Source organism: Pseudopipra pipra, chromosome 7 (genome assembly GCF_036250125.1).
Source record: "Pseudopipra pipra isolate bDixPip1 chromosome 7, bDixPip1.hap1, whole genome shotgun sequence".
In the NCBI taxonomy this organism is placed as follows: Eukaryota; Metazoa; Chordata; class Aves; order Passeriformes; family Pipridae; genus Pseudopipra; species Pseudopipra pipra.
In genome coordinates this window covers 9,613,613-9,635,109 of record NC_087555.1, presented here as the reverse complement: position 1 = coordinate 9,635,109, position 21,497 = coordinate 9,613,613, and the positions used below count along the sequence as shown (strand labels likewise).

Below are 21,497 nucleotides of genomic sequence, written 5' to 3'. Positions count from 1 at the left end.
CACAGAAGAGTAAAGGTAAAGTTAAGAATATCTGGATAGATTATTTTCTTTAGTATTATTTTATTGACATAAAAATAGACAAGAGAAAACAATTTTGTATGCACAGAGTTGGATTTGAATGCATTCATCAACATTGCTATTTCATACCTCTAATGGGTATATGTTTTAAATACACTAATCATTAGTTCTTCATCTCCAAGAAAGAAGAAATAATTCCTTTTAAAACAAGAACAATACAGAGTCTAAAGAAATGACATGAAGAAACATGGCCATATTCTGCGTTCAGTAACAGAGTCAGAACCATGATAAAATTCTACTGATCAGAAGTGCTCATATTCACATAATAGAAGTCAAATCTTTGTCATAAAGACTAACGAGGACTTTATAGATACAGTGTATACACACACCTCTATCCATATGTTCATACATCTACATGAATACAGAAAACTTAAGCGGAGGGAGGTAAGTCCTGTAAGAGAAATTCAAGAGAAATTCAAGAGAAATTCAAGAGAAATTCAAGAGAAATTCAAGAGAAATTCAAGAGAAATTCAAGAGAAATTCAAGAGAAATTCAAGAGAAATTCAAGAGAAATTCAAGAGAAATTCAAGAGAAATTCAAGAGAAATTCAAGAGAAATTCAAGAGAAATTCAAGAGAAATTCAAGAGAAATTCAAGAGAAATTCAAGAGAAATTCAAGAGAAATTCAAGAGAAATTCAAGAGAAATTCAAGAGAAATTCAAGCATCTTTTTTTCATGAGTTGAAAAGATCTGCTTCCAGGAGAAACAAGCCCAGGGAGGAAACTCAGGAGCAGAATGAAGTGTGCTTTGGATAAATTCACTTCATAGGAAAGCAAACCAAGGAGAGTGCAGAATGAGGCACGAGACATGCTGACGTATCAGATATCCACAGATTTTCTCAGGTGAATTCATCACTCGCAATTTTACTCAAATAATTTTACACTTTTGCTTTAGGAATGTGTTAGTCATAAGCAGAAGTTTACCTGCACTGCCCATAACCCCACATCTGTAGCACCAGGTCTCAACTACATTGACTGGCTGTGCTAGACCTCTGAAGATCTAATATAAAGCTCCAGGAAAAAGAGACATTTTTATGTTTTAATTAGATTAAAACCAGGACTGTCTCATCTATATGATAAGAAAATGTAATGTTTCCAAAGATCTTTGTTCTCTTGCCAGGAAAGGATACACAGAATAACATATACTACACTATGGTGTATGAAGACACATGGAAAATATCAGGTTCTGTGTAGCCAAATAAAAGTTCTGCAAACCCCTTTAGAGCAGTTTTGGTGTAACACTGGAACTGGTGTGACAAAAATGGTGATGGCACTGAATAAAGTACTACTGAGCCTGGAGAAAGACACTAGAGGATCAACAAGCACCTCATCTCTTGCTCTAGTTAACAGTTAAAAGCGAGATCTTCATGTTATTTAATTGTGGTGGAAGCAAAAGTTCAGGTTATGCACGCTGCATGTTAGATTGGATAGTTATAGCCATATTTTAGAACTTTAAATAGAAGCATATGCAAATTTTAAAATAAACCTGCATCTGAATAAGCCAAAATCAAAATGGAATGCTACTCAGTGTTCAACCTTTAAGATTACATGTCAATAGTACTTCTTAGATGCACTCAAGAATGAGTTGTAGCTAATGATCATGCAGCATTCATTTTGCTAATCTATTTCTATCCTGAATTTTCTCATTGAAATTTTGAAGCAAGGAAAAGGTAATGCAATGTAACTTTCAGCTTTAGGTGTGTGTCTGTGATAGACACTCAACTGAGGTCAATTCAAAATGAATATTAATTCAGGAAGGATGGAAACAAAGGGGGTGCTAGTCCTTATGGTTTTACTACATCACCAAGAGGACAATCCTGAAAGTGAATTAATCCTGGCTGTTGATTGGATTAACTGCTAACTTGTCTTATCTTCTGTACTTAAAGATGACTTCTTTAGAGAGAAATTAAAAAGACTTTATTTTGCTATTAGTAGGGAGGTATCTGAGAGGAACTTGCACAAAAAGCAGGGAACTGAGCAGTTCTTTCCATGTAGTGGATTGTAAAAGTGGGCTCACACTCACAGCTGGGATGAATTCTGCCCTGGTCAGCCAATGGTTAGCAGCCTTTGCTGCTAACTGTGACTGTTTGGGTTCTGCTGTGTCAAGTGTCTGTCTGTGTGACAGACACTACAGATGAGATATAGGATTTGGTCAAAGTCTTTCATGAAAGTAAGACTGTTAGTTTACATGGGATCATGTTTATCAGGACTCGAGATCCTTTCATTCCCAAAGAGGAAGAATCAAATAGCCATAATCCCATCAGCATATAATATGTAACCACTCAAGAGGGGTCAGAGAGGATAATTAATTACTCTCTGTGGGGGTAGACTCTTAAGGTGACTAGAAGTTGATTAAAAATATGTTTTAATACATGATGGGTGGTAGACTCCATGAGGTTCATCCTATATTTAGTATGTAAACCCACCAAATTTAATGGCCTGGTGCAGATCATGGCACTAAAAAATAAAAAGAGAGACAAACACAAAAAATAACTGTGGCCAGTAGTGTAAGCAAAAGTCCACATTCATATTCTTACTGACATCCTCAGAGGCAACTTGCATCAGTAATGGCAAAGCAACAGGTACATAGTGCTGAAGTGGCACAGACAGGGTGTTCAAATAAAGACACCGGGTTCATATTTAATAAGCACAGCAGGTGAGCAATTGGATTTGAAAGGGAAATTAAATGGGCTGACCTAAGAGCAGAGGCATTTATTGTCTAGCTCTGTACTTTCTATTCCATGATTACTGCAAAGCTCTTTTGTAAACCAATATGAAGGAACACTTTACTGTGATTGTGCACCAGCTAAGCATGGTAGCCACAGTAGGAAATAAAAAAACATTTTTAAAAGTCAAATTCAATCAGGTTTTACCTCCAAGCTTTTATATTCCCTTTTCTTTTAATCTCTTTTCCTGCATGAGGCCTTCTTTAACCCTAACTTTGTTTGCATTAATGCTATTTCTGGATGCCTGATAACAGAGTAAGGTAGAAAAATTAGCAGAGACTAAGAGGGAGACAGAGCTCTCATTCTACTCCCCTCTAAACTAAACTAGAAGTAACCATTTATCTGGAACCATAAACAGCCAACGAGTCTCAAAGTGCAAAATTAACGCAAAGGAAAATGCAAGGAACAAAAATCTTCAAGAGTGTTACAATTTGTTTCTGATTACAGATGAAAAGTAGATGTATGAGTTGAGACCATCATAATAACCTAAAAGTGAATATGAGGTGTTGCCAAGGAAAACAATTATGAAGTTTCTCCTGCCTGATGAACAAACCTCAGAAATGAAGAAAATGAAAAATAATGGGAAAATGTATCAAAGTTCTTATGGAAGTACTAGTGAATAGTTTCATCTCCTCTCCTGAATAAAGGATTTGTAGCATTTAACCACTGAACATCACACACTTTGCTGTCCCTAATGCAATTGTTAGAGACTTTGAGAAGCTCCCCAGACATAAGTCCACGTTTCAAAATAGAATGCAAATCATTGAAACCACAAGTAAAATAAAACAGATTATCTAAGTGAGGAACAGAGGATATGAAAGCAGGACAATAGGTGTCACAGGTAATTATAAAGATGCATCTGGTCCCTAGTTACTTTTGACAAAGCTGGTTTTGTGATTTATGGCAGGTGCTTGTTTATAAACCTATTTCAGCACAGACACACTGAAGCACATTCATCATTCTGCCTGGTCTTCATTATTGGATAAACGTCATTTAAACAGAACCTGCATCCAGACTTCTGCTACCTTGACATAAAAATCAGGATCTCCTATTTGCCTGCATTTATTTATTTATTTATTTCCATTGACCTACAGAGGTGGGCTGTGTTTGACAAAGGCTCTACACTTACCCCACAATGAAAGCAAATGAAAATGTGCTGAAGTTCAGGAAAAATTCCTGGCAAGCACCATTTCTTTTAATATTGACATCTTTTTTTTGTGTCCCGCAGTTGTGTACTATGGAAATGCAGGATAACCAACATGCAAGTTTGAACTACAACAACTATGACTAACAACCAGAATGGTTTTGATTGTTTGGGGGTTTTTTTTGAAGGGGAGTGTTGCGGTTCGAGGTTTTTTTATTTTTTTTTTTTTAGTGCACTTTTAAATCTGTGAAGTTTGACAAAGTCCCAAAGTTTTCTTATCCTGTACCAGGAAAATTTAGACTGTGGCACAGAGTTGTGCAGTCACCTCATGTGAACAGCACAATTGTCATTTCTTCATTTTTATCTCACTGAATATTTCTTTGCTGGAAACAAAGCTAAACAAAAAAAGTCCAGCAAAACCCTGTGAGAACAGAAGCCTTTGTATATTGCTACTATAAATACCCAGAGCCCGCCCTGCTAGGAAAGGTAAAGTTGCATAATGATATCACCCAGTTTTGTAAGTTTGAACTGTCAATAAACTGCTAAATATGGAAAAAGGAAGTTGAATAATGTAGAAATCGTGCACAACATGGAGTATATATTGAGGTTTTTGGGAAAAGGTATGGTAGTAGAGAACATGATTTTTAGCATAGTTTTAGGTTAAATGCAGAAACTTTGAGGCAGCATATTTTCTTGCAAGGAGGAATGAAAATGAAAAGGAATAAAAGTTGAATGTCTAAAACTCAACTGCACCATATTCTTCCCTCTGTTCATTAATTTGTAAGTCCAAGTAGTTTCCCAACTCTTAACCACTACAGTACTTAAATAATTTATTAGAAGAAAAAAGATACTAAGGAACATATTTGGAAAAGAACAAAAAAAAAGCTTTTTGATTACAATTAAATCTTCAGCCTTTTTTCATTGTGAAAGTCAAGCCAATATTACGATATTCTTCAAATCAGAACACTGATTTCAATAAGAAAATAGAGATATATTTTCTCAATGGAAACAAACTTACCCCAAATACTATGTGTTATGGAAAAGGTCTTGGTCATCAAGTAGTTAAAAATCAAAACATCAAGAGAATTTTTAGAAAGAGTTATAAATGTATAGGCCGTTCTAGGTATAGAATGAACCATAAGAATTATTGACTGACTCTCGAGCTATTTTGCTAGATGCTAACAGATTGCCAGCATGACTACTGGAAACTTGTAGAAAATATAAAGAAACTTACAGAAAATATGAAGTACAAATGCAAGACTATTTCATTTTAATTTCAAAGTAACTCCGTGTATTGGACTTATACAACAAAACAACTCACAATATAAGTCCTTACAGAAAACCTTATTGGTGACAATGATGCCAGCTATTGTAAGATGAATTTTTGATCTAAGTAATTTCTTTACTTCCTATTAAAGGCTATCCATACAGGTTCAGCCGTTACCTCCTTCCTGTAATTTGGTTGCTGAATGCAAGTCAGCTGGAATACTGCTTACCTGTAAATAAAGATATGTAATAACTTCTTGTTTTAGCAGCACAACAGAGTTACTTAAAATGTTTATTCATCATGAAATTGCATACTCAGCACACATATGCACGTTTTGTAACACTGATCTAATGACAATCCATGCATTTATCAATAATTTCAAGTCTATTTAACATAACATTATTTGCTAGTAAATATGAACAATTAATCCTTTGTCTGTGAGTTGTTATTGTTCAACTTACTCTATATGTTCAGAATATGAAATTTATACTAAATCATTATACTTTTGAAGGAACACAAGGCCTGCTTTAGCACAGGACCACTGAAAGGAGAGTCACTGAAAGACTATCCAGAAGCCTTATTGGCCCTTTCACTGCCCCAGCATAGAATTAAATACATTTATATTGTTCCAGATAGGCACTTATTCTACCTGCCTATGAAGACCTCTAGTGTTGATGTGAGGTGGCCCCAAGCCAAAATTAGAGTCTTCAGGTCAGGCTATCTTGCTTTTCATTAAAGAGAGCCTGTCATCTGGAAAATTATTTCCAGTTTCTACTCTGAGGGGTCTTTGTTGTTACTATCATTGCCTGGAACAACGTAACCCGTGAGACGGAGAAAACTTAAAAGAAGAGGTTTGAAACAAGTCTCTCCTAAGTCCTTTAACTGCACTGCTCCTTAAACTGAGCAGTACACACCACTCCATCCTTTCTCTTATGTTCAGAGGCAAGCTTAGCAGATGTATTTTTTCATTTTTTTAATCCCTTGCCAATCCTCCACATGTTCTCAAAAATAATAACTGCAGATCTGAAGTATCCACAGATGAAGTTCATCAGGCTCACCTGATTTAAGAGCTGTTAAGTACCCTGTTTTCTGTTCTTTCCTTAATCAAGATTCAAAGGTTTTCTGGTGGCTGTTTTTTCCCCACTGCTTCTGTTTGGTTTACCTTTTTTTCTGTAAAGGATGATGCAAAAAAAGAGGCCCTAAACACTTTTACTTTCTTAGCATCATCTGTCAACAGCCTTCATTCACTCAGCCTCGAGTGCACAGGTTGCAAGTTGAGTTGGCCACTACACATGCTGTGCAAGGGAAAGGAGGGTTTCTTCACTTCGTTACACTTCTGTACATCCCTGAAAGTGCCAGGTGCTCCAGCCAAATTTTACTGACAAATTGTATATACCAATCTCCCTTTGGCTTTACTGGAAGCACTGATTTTTACATTTCTGACTAAAATCGTATGCCCTCTGTAACATTTCTAAATAAAGAACTGTAGCAAGATGACCTATTTTTTAACACACAGAAAGCCCCAGAACCGTTCAGTCAGGATTCTTACCATAAAATCCAGGTACACAAGCAATTTAGTCATATGTTAAGCATTTATAAATCCTGTTTCCTACATTTTTCAGGGAGACCGTTTTTTCATTTATGAAAAAACTATCTCAAAGCAGAATAGCTCGCTACAAAGGACCACATGAGTAAGTGCAATAGACCAAAGTCACTATATGTGATTACCACTTCATTTTTTTGAGATTTTTTTTCTGCTTACTTCACTAGATTTTTAAAATTCCCTTTCTTTTCAGGTCTTGCTGTAGTGGATACTTCTTCAGGGATTTCAGTTTCTAGGTTACAGAATGAGCACTCCCCTTTCCTTAAGGTCTCATGTCTATTTTTAAACCTAACCTCTTTCCAAATCACATTTTTCACTTTCTGATGTGGAAAGAACCTTTTTTTCTTTCAGCTTTAGCAATGAAAAACAACTCAAAAGAAAATTCCCTCATCTTTTAGTCATATTTCAGTTATCAGCAGTACTTATCTGCCATCATTGCTATGGTAATGGACATGAAAGGAGCTAATATGGATTGTCCTTTTGTTGCTTATTTGAATTCTGATATGGATATAGTCTAGATATTCCACAGTGAAAAGAATGCAAAAATGCATTCCTCTGTGAATGGTTTGTATATAACAGTTCTGCTAAGGATGATTTTGCATTTTTTCTGTACTCAGAAGACCAGAGAAGGAATTGGAGAACACTCTGTGGGGATGGGGACCTTACTGTGAAGGAACAGTTACAAGGTGTTGAAGTCTGGAAGCATATGGCCTTTTATCCCTTTGATTCCCCCTCGGCAGTGCAAGGTGCATCAGTGTGCTTGCATCCCAAACACAGTGCTGAGAACAAAGGACACCACACTTGTGGAGGGGGGATTGAGGAGTATTGAACCAGAGAATCTTAAACCTTTCTGATAAATTGCAAGAACTGTGAGGCAGAGAGATATCTATTTTAAATTATTCAGGAATTCTTTCAGAAACATTCCCGCTGATGTAACCAACCAGGAGCAGAGAGCTACAGGCAGATGTAACAATTGGGAACAAAAAAAAATAAATTACAACCAACAGTTCACTTAGTCCACTTGAGACCTGATCCTTACCAGGGTCTTCATGAACCAAAGGTTAAGACAAAAACTTTCCCTATTCAGCATGTTAGATATGAGAGGAAAAGGTGCAGTCAGTGAATCTGACAGAAAAAATGAAACAAACAAACAAAAAAACATGAAGAGAAGGCAGAGAACAGAACTTGCTACAGCACGTGGGCAAAAGTTATTGTCAGGTCAGTAATGAGTCTTTGTACCAACCTCTCCCTGGGGGACTAGGGCCTCAGAAAGACTCATACAATTCACAAAACTGTTGCTGAAGTAAGACTGGATGAACAGTTCAAATTCCTTTTTTTTCTCTTGATGACTTAAAACATCCTCCATGGCTCTTGTTTCAGTTATGGTGTTCATGTGGCAATATTATTTTCACTTCAAAAAGTGTTTAGTTCATGTTTAAGCTATGATAAATACAGGTTGTCTTTTTTTTGCCACCTTTACTTTGAGGCACAAACTGTCCTTTGTGCCTGTCTGGATCCTGATTTTAATGTTCTACTCTCTGACAATAGTTGAAGAAAACATTTGTTGAGGTGATGGACTGAGATATCAACTACTCGGTGTAATAGAAGTTATCCTTTGTCCTGGCCTTTTAATTTTAGATCACAATGACCAAACAACAAGTTAAATGTATAATTTATTTGCCTTATGGATGCAACCAAGTCCTTTTAAGATTGGACACTAAAGATGGACACTTTTATGGGCACTATTATTAGAAATCATGGAAAATATCAATTACATTTGTGAAATACACATTTGTAAAACTACAAACTTAAGTATACAAATCTGAGTAAATATGTTCAATATATAACATATGAGAATATACTATCAAAGTACTCGCTTTTGTAGAAGCTACTAAAACCTCTTACAATTCTGCAACGTAGCATTCATCTTCATTATAAGACTCAAACCACTTATAAACCTTCAAGGAGAATGGATATATTAACTCTAGATACCAGATATTAGTTTGTACAGAAAACTGGTTTCTGAGGTAACTTCCATCTCAGAAATGAACATAAGCCATATTAATGGACAGATTTAATCAATTAATAAAAAAAATTAATTTCACATCTGTTTAAACACAAAGATTTTGTTTACCAAAGGGCTTATAGGAAATGCTGTTCATGAAATATCTCTAGATATTTGTAAAAGATTGCTTCTGTTCCTCTTCCCCCTTAAAGGAACCAAACCAAAACAAAAAAAAAAACCACAAACAGGGAACCTGTGGAAATTAAAACTAGAATCCTCAACGGCTTGGTTCAGACTCTAAGGTTTTTATGAGGCATAATTTGCAAAACTATAATTCCCTGTTAAAAAAAGAAGAATAGAGAATTTAGATAATTCTAACTTGAGGAATATTATAAAAATTCTGTAAGGGAAGTGCTTTGCAGTCAGAACATCTCAAGTCTTTTTTATTTATCATTTTTATTTAATGATCCAAAGACAGTGTGATGACCTGATGCTACCCAGTCTCAAGATATCCAGATTATCCACCCTACTCAGATCAGTATTGTCCCAAACAGCTTGCACCCCATCCTAGTAAGCAGGACATACCCATACTGTGCATTTTATGGGGTACAACTCTCAGCTTCTCTGAAGGGACTTGTGCCACATCCTGCTCTGAGACTTCTCCATGAGCTGCAGCAGAGGGAATGGTAAGATAAAAGCCCCACTTTGTTTCAGCACTGCCCTTCTGGTCCAAAGGGGTGGGGGGTGGTGAGCAAGAAGAGCAGTAGATAAACCATTAGAAATCTTTTCCCTAGAACAAGCTGTCACCATCTATTCTCTTGTTTGTAAAGATTTACTATGGAGACATATCTTAAAAACTAATTTTAAATGTTAATGGAAGTGAAATTGGAAGATAATCTCTGTTGGCCACACCAATTGCTGCCAGCCCCATTGGCAGGATTAACAACTGAGGATCAAACTGCCTTGGAGAAATAGGCATCTGATAAAAAAAATTAATTTATTATGAAAATTAGGCTGAAAGGACCTTGTGAACTTCAGAATACAGTCAAAATCCTGACTCCTTTAATAAGCTATCCAGGATGCACAACCTAAGTATCTAAACAGATATGCCTGTAAGGGAGATTCAAGAGGAGGAGTCAGCTGATGGAAATCTGAATAAAGTGTACTGTAACCATATCTCAAAGTGTATTGTTGTAATGGTGGATACTTAAACGCACGTGTTACTGAGGAAACCCTTCTGTATTTATAAGACATAGCTTGTAATCAGACATTTTAAAGCTGCATGCATTAGCTAGTTTGCTAGCAAGCCTGATAGAAATTAAGAGACTGTGCAAACAGAGCCACAATGCCTCACATGCTTCCCTTACAGTAAATTCTTAGAAAATACAGCAAGCTCTCTTCATGTAAGCTTAGCCTCAAAGGCTGTAATAAATGTGACTCCAAGGCACCTTAAATAGCCTATTAACAGGAGTAGAAGATCAGAGAAAGTCTTCATGCCAAACAGCCTTTGTGACAGGCAGCAATACCACGCACATGCTCTGAATACTCATCTGGCATTATCATAGACAGCTTCAGGAGGAAAGGCAGGGAAGGTGGAAGGGTGAAATCTGCTTACGCCAAGCAGCCAGACTACTAAAGGCACACAGAAAACCTGCCTCAAGTAACACAGTTTGTAGAAAACATTAGTCACAAGACACACAGGGCACAGGATGGAATTTGTAAGAAATGCATTTCGTGTGTGTATACATGTGTTTTACATGGTACTGATAATCAACATAACTCCAAACTAACTGTCTACATTACTGGCCTAAAAGCCATCATAATAAAATAAGATAATCTTAACTATTCTTGGGCTGCCAGAGAGCTCTCTAATTGCTCTATTTAAATTGTTCCGTTTCAATTAAACTGAGTAGGGGAAAAAAAGTAATAGAATTAAGTGCTTCACAATTTACAGTCCTTGGGTGAATACAATTCATGTAATCTGTGTAGGATCCCTATTAGCAGGGTTCACAGTAAGAAACCATAGTGATTAAATCATTAAATCATATCTAGGAAGAGTGAACATTCCCATTGATATGGGACGCCTTGATGAGATTTTAAACAATTAGAATCATCAAGTGCTTTTATGAATAGCAAGGATTCTGAAGGCAGAAAAGGTTTTAAAAATTGAGGGGTTCACACTGTTTCTACCCTAATACGTTTCACTTTCTCTTTGGTTCATCAACACTGATACAATTTGCATTCACTTTCAGTCATTAAATGGTAATTCAGCTTTTCAGTATTTCAAGCCCTGGTCATTAAAGTGAATTCATATCATCTATTCCCTCTGCCCCTCCTATCTTTTCCTCAAAGAGAGCACCCTTTTCAATAAATGACTCTCAAATTGGTGTTAGGATAGTAATTTCTAATTTCCATGGTTACATTTCCCAAAAGAGCTGCTGCTGATAAGAAAAATGCATTGGAGAATCAGAGAACTGGAATAGTATAGCTGGCTCTTAACTTTCATTTGGGGGAGGAGGAGTGAGGGTGGATGTTATTTGGAACTTTTAATTTTTTTTCTCTTTTTAGGAGCTTGGTAGATCAAACCCGAAGCCAGTAAATGCATCCATTGAAACGTGGATCTTGTTCCACAGATCTTGAAGACAGTGCCTAATTAATTTCTTTCAACAGTTTTGGAGTTATTAAAATATGTAGAAAAGTGCAAGTTTATCAATAATACGAATTGTCCAGTGCCTTGTCAATACAAAAGTATTGCTGCAAGGTCAGTTGTGGTGTGACATCATGAATAGGAAAGCCCCCAGCTACGAGATCAGCCACGGTTGTCTCACAGAGATGAGATGATAAAGCAACCTACAGAGCTGTTATTTTTACAGGATGTATTTTATAACACATCAGCATACTGGAAAGGTGTCACACATTTTAATTCAGACTTCACACTACAACTTCAAGTCAAAATTAGAAGTGCACGATTATTCACACTAAAGATAAAAGTATAAAATAATTCTGTGTAGAGATTTGGTTTTGTATTTTAACATGCTCATTTTCCTTACAATCTAAGATCAATCCTGCAAAAGTGTCTCTAACTTTGAGCTTTACTTTTGCGCTCGAAGCTGGGCAGTTGAAGCTGTTGGTCAGCCAGAGTAGAAAATAAAGTATTGCTTAATCTACCCTTGTAAAAGATCAGACTGACTTCAGGTTTGCCACAGAAATTATGCAGCTCAATATGATGTGTCATATTAAAAACTGCAACATTATTTCAGAAGTGCCCGTTGACACAACAGACGAAAAGCTCCTCTGAAGCATTCATTGACTTATTTGGAAATCCTTCCTAGTTCGTGGATCATTGACCTGAAGATAGGTTTATGAGAGAAATACTGAAATGATCTTTTCCCCAGTGGCATAAAAACTCTGCTATAGTTCTCTTTAGTCTTCTCGACAAATTCATGAGGCTTGAAGTTCTACCCATTAATAAATAAAAATCTAAAAACAGTGGCACTTTGGATTTTTTTTCCTTAGCAGAAAAGCATGTTATTGTGATTATGTAGAATAAACCTATTTTAAACCTAATGCTTCACAAACATTATGGAAAAGATGCCCATAAGGAAATATTTTATTGAGGATTTGATTTTATTTCCAACATAGTTGGAAATTTCACACCTCTGTCTTCATTAGGAATGTTTATCTTTTAGTGTGAATTAAATCTGACCAGCATTGCCTTTTCCTTAGCAGGAGAGGATGAAGGAAATTGTGAAAACATTTTAAAATGTGGCATTGCCTTTTTAAAAATGGGCAGAGAAGTAGCTGGCAATATTGTCATCATTAAAAAAAACCATTGTCTATATCACGAGATTGTGAACTTTGAAAAAGAGAAATCAAATGATGACCATATCTCTTCTTTTCCTTTGCTTCTACTTTGGGTGCTAAACGTAGATTTATAAATCATTGGTATATTTTGCAATCAGGACCCCCTGCTTCAGTTTCCCCTGTCCTTGTTTTTGTTTTTCTGTGACAGTCACTGTTCTGGCTGGTGCTTACACTGCCAATGCCTGTCTCCAGTATGTTCCTCATTAAGTCCTACTAAACTGACTTCATTCTGAACTGCACCTTGACCAGCTACAGAGTTTAGAAGTTTAACTACTGATAATTCTCTGAAGTCCAAGTGTCAGGACTTCAGCACACATTTTCTGTATTTATTTGCTTTTTTGAACAAGCCCGGTGAGTTCATTAAGACCTGAAAAAACAAAATTAAAAAAAACCCAAACCTGTCTCGTAACATTGGCAAGCGTCAGCCAGCTTAAGAGCTGAAAAAGTCTTGTCCCTTTGATCAACTCCAACAATAAAATTTCCTCATAATAGTGTGGGTTTTTTGAAAGAAAAAAAAAAAAAGAAAAAAGAGGTTTGCACTGCATTGTAAATATTTCCTCTAGAGCATGAAACTACCCAGAGCATTCAAAGTATTTGTCTTTCAAGGGGAGTTTCAGAGAGACAGATCTAGGTGGAAAAACACATAAATGGCAATAGAATAACTGCAAATATTGGGAGAAGGGGCAGTATTTTTGCAACAGTTGTGTGAAATTGCTCTTAAATCTCTTTCTAACCTAGCTCTGTTAATGAGCAGTAGTGACTCTGGTACAAGGTTTCAGTATGACCTGATAAAAGCCTTAGTAGGTTCTATGCATCAGGTAAATAAAAGAGACCTCTGAGCGTTTCCCCAGCTTCTCAAATGAAATCAATGCACGTGAAAGTGTTCATAGTGACTGTTTGTAGCAGCTGAGTACAGGTTACATCACCACATTCAATAACTCAGGCTTCAATACTGCCACGTCCTTGTTGTAAAACTTTAGGAACCCCTGTGAATTTAGCCAGAGCAGACTGCAATATTTCAGTGTTGGAAAGGAACAATGGAATTCTAGCTAAACCACCATAAAAAACCATGCACTCCAAAATCTCTGCATTAACACATAGAGTTTGAAGCACTCATTTTCATGTGTATTAATGATTTTACTATCAGTTGCATATATATATATTACAGCAGAAAATATAGCTTCCACATATTACTATCAACTACTGCAGTTTCAAACTATTGCCTCAGAAACAATTTAAGATAGAAAGTTCAGAACAAAAAAGTAAAAATGACTTAAGCATTTAATTATTTTGCCATAATCTCTTTGTCCTACACATTTATGTCTTACAAAATATTAATGATTTTGTAAATTTAGCTATAACTAACCTACTAAAAATGCTATGCCAAATGGAAAAGTAAAGCGTACATAAAAATGTAGATGGGTGCTCAGGAGAGACAATACTCATCGATCTCCCAAAAATATGCTTGCCTATATAAAACACAGCAGTTAACACAGCTTTATATGACTCATAAGAGACTATGTGGCCATGAAAACAATGCTTGCAAATGATGCTTTTAGGGAACAGGAAGTTGAAGGTATAATGGTTCTGCTAATTTAGAGGACAGTAAAACAAATATTATCATATTCTTCACATTTGTCATAGGGACACCTTGAAAGTTAATCCAAATTAACAAGAGGTATCAATTTAAACTGCATTCATTAAACAGTACTAAATCTTGATATTGACACTCTAAGGATTAGAAATATGGACATGTTACTGCAGCTTAACAAGCTAAGCCCTAGTAACAAGCTTTGTATGTACTCATGCATTATAAAATGTGAGGTAAAATGAATTCATTTAAACCTCTTAGGTGAATATATTTAATATCACATTTGGTGTGTACTAAAAGCATGTGCACAGATACATACTGCAGCTCAGCTCAAGCCTAGGAACTAATTAGTTAATGCCTATCTACAAATATTTAGACCCATTCTGACCATTGCAATTATTTTTTTTTCATACCTAGCCTCCAGAATATATTTCAGTGTGAGGATGCTAAGGATATTACTTCATAATCTTTACCTCAAAGTTTCTTTAATCTGTAAATTTAATGTTCTTCTGTTGTTAATAATGGTATTTAAATGAATGGCCAAACAAGCTCTGCTTTCCAGCATCTACATCTTGATGCTCCTTTAGTCTACTGGTCTCAGGACCAGCATCTGCTGGTAGTAAGAAGTGTGGAGTTACCCAATTCCTAATTCAATTGATTCTGGAATAGTTTTGAATAGTTCATCATTACCTAACATTGCTTCTTGTAAAGTAAGCTGCCTTATAATGTGATACTTAAATCTTTAAAAGAAGAAAAAAATAAAGAATAGTGTAAAATAAAGAATAGTGTAATGATTAACAGTATAACCTGCAATCAGTTCTGAACAAATCCATTTTTAGAAATGATTTCATGCACAATATCTCGCAAATGCGATGAAAAGTGAACAAACTGGCACTGTGAACCAAGAACTATACTTCACTTACTGCAAATCTCAGTCATTAGCAGGGAAAGAAATAATGGATTATGGTTGAGCACACAGCTAAAATAAATCTAATCAATGCTTCATAGGCATTTAAGATCCTGACTCCTTTCTTTAAAGGTAACAAGCTATTTTCATTAACATATGTATCTAGTGGAAAGTCAATGCCTTTTTAAAAGGTCTCAGGTTTAATTTTAGGCATACAAAGTTCTAAATATCAGAGGAAAAAAATCAGGTTTAAGTGACTCATTTGGTTTGTATCGGTTTGAGCTGTGAGCCCTAGGCCTTCCTCTAAGCCTTTTTGTGGAAAAGGGAGAGAATTGGGCAGGTCACAGAATTAAGCTCTTTCCTGACAATCAGTTCAGACTGGTGCACTTTGCAATCTCTGAGTAGAAGTTCATCCACTTCAGCTGGATCTAAGAATCACCCCCCAATTCAGAGACTCGATCAGCAATGAGAAGTCAGGATTTATGAAGCCTCTGAGCAGATCTAAATCCTGTGGACTGATGAACCTTCTCTTATGCCAGAGTTTTAACCTTTTGTTCTTTTGAGGGCAGTGACACTGCTGAGACCTAAACATGTGCTGTGGCCTGGTTGGGGACCAAGATGATCAGTATCTTCTCAATTAGGCTTTCACAGATAAAGTTCTGCAGTCAGATTAATTCATTAATTACTTCTCATTACGTAGCCACACATTATCCCTTGAGGAAAAAGAAGACATCTCTTTTTAATAGAATTTGCCTTGGAGGATCTCACTTTCATAGACACACTAAAGCCAATCATTTAAAATGCCATTATTTGGAAGGAGCAACATCTAATATTGAAATGTAACATGTTTAATATAAAGAAATATGTTTCATTTCAAAGGCCTTATCATCCATGCTATTACTATGTTAGTTAAATCAAAACATATTTTATATGGAATTCATGTTATTTGTGCTCTGAAAACTAAATCTATGATTTAGTTTAATCTCACATCTTGGCTAAAAGAGCATGTGTATAACACACTAGACAGATTACATAGCAGACTACGCTACAAAGCATCCTGGTCACACAGATTCACCTAAGGCATTATTTATAGATCTGAAATACTTTTTAAAAAGTCTTTTGTAACCTTCCCACCTGTGGTGGTTTGAGAGCCCCAAAATCCAATTCCCAAGTCCAAGCCCCCCTATCCAAGGGTCACTACCCCGTTGGGGGTTACCATTTTATAACTCCAGGGGGAAAACGTTTTTCCCCCACCACACCACCTTCAATTGCTCCTTGAAATAAAAAAAGGAAACTAAAAATCCACTGAGCGAAAAGCAAAAAAGTATTTCAAAATTTAGTACATTTTTTCAATTGCGTATTTTCACTGGAAAAGAAAACACTGGTACAAGGGCATTGGTAAGTCTCTCTCCTGTTCCTGCTTATCTAGTGAATCATAATAAAAAATGTCTAAGTGTGATAATTGCTATGGAGTATTTAAAGATTTTTTTATTGTACTTTCATGATACAGGTAAAACTTTAATCCCAAAGAAATATATTTGTTCCTTAGCAAGATGACTTGCCTCTGCAGATAAAAAAAGAATGTGGAAAGACCACTGATAATTGATTCATTCAAGCCGAAAATGAGACCATCAGAGGAAGCTTAAGGTGGTGGGAAAACAAAACCAAACACTTGTTCCTATCTTAGCAGTACAGGCTTTTTACTCCCCGTGTAAACCTGTGTTTTTTCTTGATTGAAAGTAAAGACCAGTGGAATAGTATTTGCCAACTACCAAAATAAGTGCTTCCCTTCAAATTTCCATATAGAGTGACTCTGCAGGTATACACATGTGCATATATTAAACATACATATTTAAAGAGCTGTCCTTGTAACTACATTTTCTAAGTCCAGACTTCAGTGAACTGTTTATTTTTTAAAAGGCATTTGACAGAATTCCTGTTTAAGATATAATGACTTATAGTCTCTGAGAACTCTTCAGTGTGTTGTGAAAAGAACACCTATACCTGTGTAAACACAACTCAGTGCCCCTTTCTCACTACCAGGTCTCTTCATGCATATCAAAAAAAGCACATTCACCCCAGCGTCAAGTCCTCTGTTGGTACTTACACATTAATAAACCCGAAGCTTTACCAGATTTCTTAAAGTGCCATTATTTTTCCAATAATTAAATTATTTCATAACACCTACAGTGTAATTTTATTGACTTTTAAGATCAGTCAGCTAGAAAAGATAACCCCTTTTGCACAGATTGTAATTCAAAATTTAAGAAAGCCAATGGATAAGACCAGTTTGTGCTTTTTGATATTAATATGCAAAAATAATTAAGCAAAAGAATCCTGTGGAAACTAATATTCATCTCTCTCACACAGAAAGCATATCTGATCTTTAACTAATCTTCTGTGCTTAAGAAAAAAAAAGCCACAACTTGAGAAGAAAAGGGAAGCACTAGAAGAATCACTGTTAAAGAACTAGAGAACCAGTTTTAAAGTGCTTTAAATTTTCTGAACAGACAGTAATTTTGCTCCATACGTAAATAAAGACAGGGTTTGTATACTCCACACTTGAGAGAATCTACTTTTCTAACTCAGTTTTATCAAATAATGAGGTTAGTTACAATAGATTCAATTGAAGCTTGAAAATGCTTAGCAATTTGCTTGTCTGAACATTGAGATCATTTCTTCAAATGGCTAAAAATTAAAACTGTGGAAAGTCAGAGCAAAAAGTAATTCTCAAAATTCAGTAGCTTGGCAGAAAATACTAAGAGAAATGAAATTTATAGTTTGAATCGTGCTTGGCCTGCAGATAAAAAACCTGAATTCCACTGAAAATAAGCAGTAGACTAGATATGGTCTGAGAAGAAATTAAAGTGAAATATTGCCAAAGTGAAAGGAAAGGTGTCCACAAGGACAGACACAATATAGCACAGAAGAGAGGTCACACCACACTATAAAGGCAGAAATGAAAGATCAAGTGTTAAAACAGCATGGACAGCAAAACACATACTGTTCCTTTGTACAGGGCAGAACCCTGGATAGAAGTGCTATTTTGTGAAATTTTAGCAGTAATGGGTTTAACTATGAAAGAAAAGTAATAAAGAAGGCAAATGCTTTCACCTGGAAACGTTAACCAGGGATGGCTTAAGCTGTGAGGAGCAGGCCCTTGCAAAGTACTGCATTCAACACAGCCAGGGACTGCTTTGTTCAGCTGAAGTTGGGGTTCTCTACAGGTATGTATGCTGACACCACGTTAGAATTCCCAGTAAAATGTCAAATCTCCATCAGAAACAAACAACAGCTGTTCTGGAACAAGACATATGGAAAAGCAGGCTCATGTCTGCTGACGCCTCCTCTCAAAGTGACCAAATCCAACCCAGTGTTTTGTAGCTCCTTTCCAGCACCACCACTCCCTGTGCACACATCAAATGGTTGACCCTGAGCCTGACACTCTCCATCAGCTCTTGAGAAACTGGAGCAATACTGGAGTGATTGTAGATCTATACCATAGATACCAAACCACAAGTCTCTAGAAACAGCAGTCTCTCTGTAGTCACGAAGCAGCCTCACTACAAATAGTCCTCCAAATATAAGCATTTACAGAGTAAGAATTAATAGCAAGTCTAATAAATGCTTTTAAGTTATGCAGAAAAAAGAACCTTGTCATTCCACCAAACAAATGGATTTCCTATAGCAAATATAACCAAACAGATCTTCACAGCTGGCATAAACCATTACATTTCCATTAACTTTAATGGAGAAACTTCAACTTCCATTACTGGGATCAAATATAGTTAATATACTTGTCATGCATGATATGTCTCCTATATACCTTTCAGGCAAAAATATTCAGTCCAGACCTCGTGTAAAAACATTTTAAAAATCCAAGTCTGCAATTACAAAGTCAGAAAGTAACACTGTAAAGGAGACATGGGAGAAAATATGAATCGCTTTATAAAACTGAAAAACTTTTCGAACGTAACGTGTAATTAATCGATGTCACATTTACGATGTAACAAGCAGCAAAAGAGTAGAAAACATATGGCAATTTCTTCTTTGATAGATGAGAACAAAGAAAAGAGTTACGTCTGAGCCTCTTTTTCCTACACTCTCATCTTCTCTCATCCCAGGTAAGACTTGACTCGCTTGCCTTTAATTACCATGATGCCAGATGAAAAAAATCTTCAAGTCAAGAAAAGAGCAAAAGGCAAAGGCAGCAAAACTGTCAAAGTGGCAGCAGTGCCCCCAGAAAAGAGGGAAAAACTCCCCAGAAAAGGCTGTTCAAGCTGTGACTCACCCTGTGGGAGATCAGCCTCTGCCTCAGGATGCTTGGGACAGGAAGGAAGTGCTGCGTCCCCGCTGGCTGCAGGAAAGCACCCTGAGGAATAAACAAAACAAAAACAAAGAATAAGGTCAAACTAAATTAAAGTTTCTTCTTGCATTAAAACAAACTTGTGCTGTAAATATCTTTGTTGTTACTGATCAGAGCAGTGCAAAATTTTTCTGCACACAAAGTAGAGAAAATACTTTATTTTTCGTTTCTCACTTCCTTTGCAGCAGTTTTCATTTTGCTTTTAAATTTGACAAGAGGAACCGAGGAGAATGATCATGGACAGGCTGACCTAAAGCAGCACCACCAGGGTCCCAGCCCTGCAATCCAGGGGTTGCCAGGCTCCCCACAGCCCAGGGTACCAGCCAGGAAAGTCCCATCACAAACCAACCCCTCATCTAAACCCCACAGAGGGGATGGATTGTGCCAATAATGAAGTTTCTAAAACTGTGTATTTTTCAGGCTGTAAGCATATAGAAAGAATGTAGGAGGAAAAAAACCACGATTTTTTTAAAAGCTTACTTCCATTTTATAAGAGGAACAGATGTTTTATTGTAATTAAAGCTCATCTTTTTTGTACAAGGTGACTTTTGAAGCACGTATATACTCCAAGTAAACAACTTTACTGTATTGCTTTCACATGATACTGATGATCCATAATTTTCCTGTAAACCTAGCTTATACTCAAAGAATTATTTTTTAAAAAACAGAAATCTATTTCAGCTCATATGGCTTTTCATTCTATTGCTTATATTCTCTGCTAAGCCCTAAATAATTACTTTTACTTAGTATGTCTTCAATATTTATGAAAACTTCCTCCCTATAATATAAAAATGAAGCATAGACATCTGAGATTAGTAACCAAATGAACCCAATGCTGAGTTGATTAAAACCTGCTTAGCAGCAGTGTACCACACTGTCACACTCATACAAGTAATTTTACGTAGTTAGAACTATCCAATTACTTTTTCAAATATATTAGTGAAGTGCTGTAAACAGTGCAATGTGCTAGTTTAAACAACATACAGTAAAATATGTTAACATACAGTTAAGTAAATCACTGTGTCAAGTCTGACTCTTTTCTAGCAATTATCATGTCAAAGTCAGCTCGAGGTCAAGTTCCTGAGGATGTTTCCAAGTGGGAACCCACTGGGTCACATTTGTGAATACAGATGCAGTGCAAGAAAGAAACAATGAATGTCACCTGGTAGGGCAAGTCCTCTGTCCCACCAGAGAATTTACCAAGTAAAACATGGTGCATGTTTTCAAATGCTTATTTATCTTGGGATTATTTTCCTCGAGGTTTCTCGAGGAAATATGTCATCTTTATAAAATTATGTTCTTCAATGAATAATTTCTGTGCTGACAAGACCAATAAAATAAAGGTAGCAGTACCCCTAATACAGGTCATGGACTACCGGCAAACTGGCAAGACTTGTTAGGCAAGTGATGTAGAACCACATCTGTAGACTAAATGTATCTAACCTGAACAACAAGGTAAAGGTGTTACTATGATAAAATTGGCATGACAGCTGGCAGGAAAAGGAGGCTGATAGGTTACTCATGACTAAAACTAGCAGAGAATCCTACAAACCTAAGCACTTCTGGAGCTGTGGCGTGCTGACGTATGTTTCCCCAGCTTAGGACAGCCCTGATTATAGGCAATTTTCTGAAGACAACATCAATCTGTTGATTAAAACCTACATGTCAGAGAAAGTACAAACCTGACTGTGAATGTGTGAATGATTCATTATCCAGATGAAAGGAGAGCTCTGCCTGACTGCATACAAGCATCACCAACTTGTTTTCTTCCAGTTTTATGACTATCTGCCACTTTATTTTAGCAAGAATAGCATAACAAAAAGTAGTGGCATTCTTGCTTTCTTTCTCCCCTTTCACTTTCAGCTGGAGGTTGCTGTACATGGCTGACAGTCTTCAAATGAAGAATTTGTCACGTTTAAGTCAGAGTAACATCAAAGTCAGAACCCAA

At 36.3% G+C, this 21,497-nt stretch overlaps 1 long non-coding RNA gene across 1 annotated transcript in view; it reads right to left on the bottom strand.

Moving 5' to 3' along the window:
- The window catches only part of LOC135417607 (uncharacterized), a 394,759-nt gene that overhangs the window by 242,397 nt on the left and 130,865 nt on the right, over positions 1 to 21,497 (bottom strand). Inside the window, exon 2 of the long non-coding RNA XR_010432135.1 lies at positions 19,475 to 19,555. This is a non-coding gene — a long non-coding RNA (uncharacterized LOC135417607). The remainder of the gene's footprint in view (positions 1 to 19,474; positions 19,556 to 21,497) is intronic.